The sequence below is a fragment of the Macrotis lagotis genome, chromosome 6, assembly GCF_037893015.1.
Source record: "Macrotis lagotis isolate mMagLag1 chromosome 6, bilby.v1.9.chrom.fasta, whole genome shotgun sequence".
Classification (NCBI taxonomy): domain Eukaryota; kingdom Metazoa; phylum Chordata; class Mammalia; order Peramelemorphia; family Peramelidae; genus Macrotis; species Macrotis lagotis.
The window spans coordinates 122,000,344-122,005,562 of record NC_133663.1 but is presented as its reverse complement, the minus strand read 5'-3'; the positions used below and the strand labels follow the sequence as shown (position 1 = coordinate 122,005,562).

At 35.9% G+C, this 5,219-nt stretch overlaps 1 pseudogene; it reads right to left on the bottom strand.

The window, feature by feature from the left end:
• Positions 1–3,210: 3,210 nt before the first annotated feature.
• On the bottom strand, positions 3,211–4,152 carry LOC141492213 (protein phosphatase 1 regulatory subunit 3C pseudogene; annotated as a pseudogene).
• Between the last annotated feature and the right edge of the window lie 1,067 nt (positions 4,153–5,219).

The following is a 5,219-nucleotide window of genomic DNA, read 5'->3' as shown; positions in this document are numbered from 1 at the left end:
ATAGTGTCTATAGTGTCAAATACAGAAGTCTCTAATAGTGTCATATATTCAATATCTTTCTTCTGGAAATAAATTTGGCAAGGTTGCTGAAGTTAAAATATAACCATGACTAATTGTGACTTTGTTTTCTTTTTGGACAGGAATGGAAATTGGAAGCAGTAATCTCAACTAAAATAGGTGAACAAAAATGCTAACTGAAACTACCTTTGTTTTTAGCAGTGTCTTGACTTACATAATTATAGTCAACTGGGTCAAATTAGCAAAACTTGAATGACCTAGGGAAGAAAAGGTTTATGAACAAGAAGGTGGGACTTATATATGTTCAAGTGAATAATTGAAAAGATTTATAGGTTAGCCACCATCAAGACATTATTGGCTCAAATTTAGAACTATGCTCAAAGGATGATAAAATTGTGCAGACCCTTTGATCCAGCAATAACCCTACTAGGTTTGTGTCCCAAAGAGATCATACAAAAGGATAAAGACCTGCATGTACAAAAAGTATTTATAGAAGCTCTCTTAGTAGTGGCAAAGAATTAGAAATTGAAGGGAGGTCTATCAATTAGGGAAAGACTGAACAAATTACTTCAGAAAAGATGCAAAGATTTGCTTGATCTGATGCTGAGTGAAGTCTGCAGAACCAGGAGACCATTATACATATTAACAAAAACATTGTATAGTGATCAACTGCGATGGACTTAGTTACTCTCAGCAGTTCAGTGATCAAGGAAAATTTTTAAAAGATTTGTGATGGAAAATACCATCCAAATCCAGAGAAAAATCTTAGAGTCTGAATCTAGAGCAAAACATATTATTTTCACTTTTTAAAAGTAGTTTTATTTTTTTTCTTTCTTTTGCATTTTTGCCAATAGTTCTGATTCTTCCTTCTCAACTGAAAATAAGCAAAATATGATTATATATATATATATATATATATATATGTATACATATATTAAACCTATCAGATTATTCACTGTTATGAACTTGGGGGACAAAGGCAAGATGGCAGAGTAGGGGCAGGAATTGCTACAAACTCTCCCTTAGATCACTCCAAATACCTTTTAATAATGACTAACCAAATTCTGGTGTGACAGAACCCACAGAAAGACTGAGTGAAACAATTTTCCAAGCCAAGACAACTGGAATATCTTCAGGAAAGGTCTGTTACATGGGAGTTAGAAAGCGCAACACAGGCTGTGTCAGAGCAAACCCGCTCCAGCCTTCCAGGAACAGCCCATGGAGGACTTCAGTCCCCAGGGTCACTTGGGTCCATGGCACCTGAGATGTTTTCCAGACTTCTCAGCCTAGGGATTACTAAGCATAACTTGGAAAGGCAGGGGGGGAAACTCTGTTCTACCAAAGTAATACCAAAGCCCAGGGCTCAGGTCAGCCCAGGCTCACCCCACCCCCACCCCCAGCCCTGGGAGTAGGAGCAGGTTTGCAGATTTGGAAAATCACTTGGCAGCTGCTTCCAGCACTTTCAGAACACCAACACTAATGGGGTCAGGGGAGACTGCAGAAGATTCTCATCTATTCCTGAAGCAGAATTCTATGGCTTTGCCTATGCTCAGATCCAGGTTGCAGTCTGAGCCTCAGTCTCAGGAAAATGAGTTAAAATTAACTGCTAAAACAGAGCAGGGAGGGACCCTCCTCATATTCCAGGACAGAGGGGAGTGCTTGTGGTCATCCTCAGGTCAGAGTATAGACCAGGAGAGCAGACAGAACCTGAGAAGAACTTGAAGGAATTGCAGTCATTGGGGGCTCCCCCTGGAGGCAGTTGTAAAAACCCTCAAAAATTTGGGACAATGCGTCCTCCACACTGGAAGCAGAGCTTCACCTTAATAAAGAGTTAAAATCACATCATAGGTTGGGGAAATTAGCATAGAACAAAATAAAATAATAGATAATTACTTTTGCCTTATGGAGGATGAAAATACCCAAAAGATTGCAAAATCAAAGCTTCTGTATCCAAAGCTCCAAGAAAAGTATGAATTGAACTTAGGTTATGGATGAGCTCAAAAAAGAGTTTGGAAAGCAAGTAAAAAGGTAGAGAAAAATTCAAAAGAGAAATAAAAGCAATGTGAGAAAATCATGGCATAACAATGTAAAAAATACTGAAGAAAACATCTTTTTTAAAATTTTTGTTAATTTTATTTATTTATTTTCATCCATATGCACATGTATATTTTTGTTACAAAAATTCCTTCCACCCTCCATTTCCACTCACCTCCCCTCAATAGCAAACAGTCAGATTAGCATTGTCCATACATATTTTTGATAAACATATTTACAGATCAGTTATTTTCAGTATGAGGAATTAAGATTAAGGGAAAGAGATATATAAGAGATAATTTTTATGAAGTGTTAATCATATTTTGAAGAATTGGGTTTGCTTGTATATGTGTTTTGTTTTGCATTTCTTCCTCTGGACGGGGATTACATTAGTCCATAGCTGGTCTAATACAGTTGTCCAAGCTCTCTGAACTAAAGAGAGGAGCTGTATCCATCAGTATTGATCATCTCAGAATTTTGGTGTTAATATATACATTGTTCTCTTGGTTCTACTCTCTTTGCTCATCATCAGATTTTATAAGTCATTCAATGCTTCTCTAGAGTCCAACCATTTATGGTTCCTTATAGAACAATAATATTCCATAATATTCATGTACCATAACTTATTTAGCTAGTCCCCAATTGATGGGCATCCCCTCAATTTTTTATTCTTTGCCACCACAAAAAGAGATGCTTTGAATATTTTGGAATATGTAGGACTTTTCCCTTTTTTTTATAATTTCTTCTGGATATAGACAGAATTGAAATTGCTGGGTTAAAGGGTACTAACAGATTTATTGCTCTTTATGTGTAGTTCCATATTGCTCTCCAGAAAGGTTGGATCTATTCACAACTCTACTAGCAATGCATCAATGTCCCAATTCTCCCACAACCTCTCCAACAATGATCATTTTCCCTTTTTCTCATTTTGGTCAATCTGATAGCTATGAGGCACACACATATTATTTGTAATATAGAACAAGGTTTAATGAACTACTGTCTTCCAAATAATCCCTTTCAACTTGAGCACCAAATTGAGAGTCATTTATTTTTGCAGTTAAGGCATCAAATACCCAAATCCTAAAACATCAAATAACTATAGTAAAAGATTCCTATGGTTAGCATAGTTAGACAAACTTAGTAGCTTGGCAACCCTATTCATATATAAGAAGCTAAATTTTCTATACCCCTCCAACTCTGCCATTCACAAAATAACTCACTAGCCGGCTTCAGGCTTCCAAAGAGAAGTCAATCAAGTTTGGTTTTATCTGCTGTCTGGCAGAATAGTCCTGTGAGGTCATCTACATCTGCATCCCATCTGGTATCCACTGCACACATCCAATTTTAAAATTGTGACCCTCATTAGTATCTCAGAATATATGTCCACTGCTGTTACAGGAAATGCAGAATTTAATTTTTCTCCTGAGTTAGAATGAAAAGAGGCAAATCAATAGCTAAGGAAAATGTGTCAGTATCAGAACTGACATTTTTTCACATAGATACAGTATACAACAATATGAGTCTTCCATGTGTCAAAGGTGATGCAGACCTGGACATTCTTATTAAAACTCATTTTTTTTTTTGTTTTTAACTTTCACTGTTCACATTAAAACTGTCTCTTGCATAGAACAACTCTCCAGGCAGACCAAGTTCTGTTGAAGGTTGTTCCAGAAACTTAAATAATCAGTTGATAATTGAAGGAAAACCGGAATCAAGTTTTTACCTTCATGGAGCTTGTTCTGGTTCTGATATCTTCCAAGTCTAGCAAATCAAACTGAAGAACCCATAGGTTCCTCCTGGGGTATTTAAGAACATTTGAATTTTGAAAGACAAGTCCTTGGAGGCTGCAAATACTACTTTTTTTCTTAGTGGAGATGGGTGAGCATTTTTATAATTTTTGCTTTATAGTTGATGTTGACATATGGTTTAAGAGACTTTAGGTGGTTTATAAAATTTCTTCCCTGAAATTTATCACAAGGACCAAGGACACTCTTCAGAGGTGATGAATGAGCAAGATAGATTCTCATGGCCACACACACTGGCATAACAACTCTTCAGAGACCTGACATCTAAAACATGCATCATTCTGGTGCAACACATTGGTCACTAAGCAAAGCTTACAAGCATCTTTCTCCCCTGCCCAAGTTTTCTGGTTCAGTCAACCACTTCAGCACTGTCCAGAATAGACAGGTGTCTATAAATGTCAAGTGTTGGGGGGAAGCAGTTACTTATCTGTCTTCCTATGAGTCTTTATATAATTTGTGTTTGGTGGGGAGTTTCTCTAAAACCTAAAGCAAAACAGTCTTTGGTAGTCATGTACACTAATTGGACACATGTCCAAAGCAGTAATTTCAAATAAATGGGGGAGAGAATGAAAATATAAGAGCCAAGTTAATTAAACACAAGAACAACAATTCAAGATGTGGCATCTGATAAATTTTGGTTTTGTTTGGTGTTGAAAAATTGTTGCTATATGGACAAATACAATTATATTGCTTACAACCCTATTAAGATATATGAAAAATAATGTAGAAAAAGCAAAATGATAGCCAAATGCACTTATAAATATAGTAATATTTGAGTATTTGAATTATGTCAGCATTTTTACTAGAACATCTAGATACAGAAGTTAAAAATGAAATTCAAAAAAGCATTAAATTGATGAACTAGAAATGATATCAAACTGATTTCCCAAAACCATGGCATCGAATTTTGGAATATGATGCTAAATCTTTAGTTCTCTAGGATTTAGTGTCTAATATCATTCCTAACTTCCCACATGGACTGAAAAATACTGGTTTTTCTCTCATGGAACTAAGCAAATTTTCAGCTACTCTCTCTGGGAGTCTAACTCTTATAGAAATAAGATTTTGTGAAAGATTACAGTTTTTCTTTACTACTCACAAAGGTGTCTTTGGTGTTTTTCTCTTGAGTAACTTTGAAGATAGGAAGAGAAGTAATCACAGGCCAGCACTTCTGTTTCAATGAAGAGAACAAATGTTCCCTATAAAACACTTATTTTCAATTGGAAGTCATAAAGTAGCTTTTTGGCTTTATTGTACTATAGAGCTAATACTGTGTGACACTTTATACCAGTTTACGATGGATGATTGAAGTGGAAGTCCACTAAGAAAATTATACTGAAAGATTGGTATAAAAGCATCACG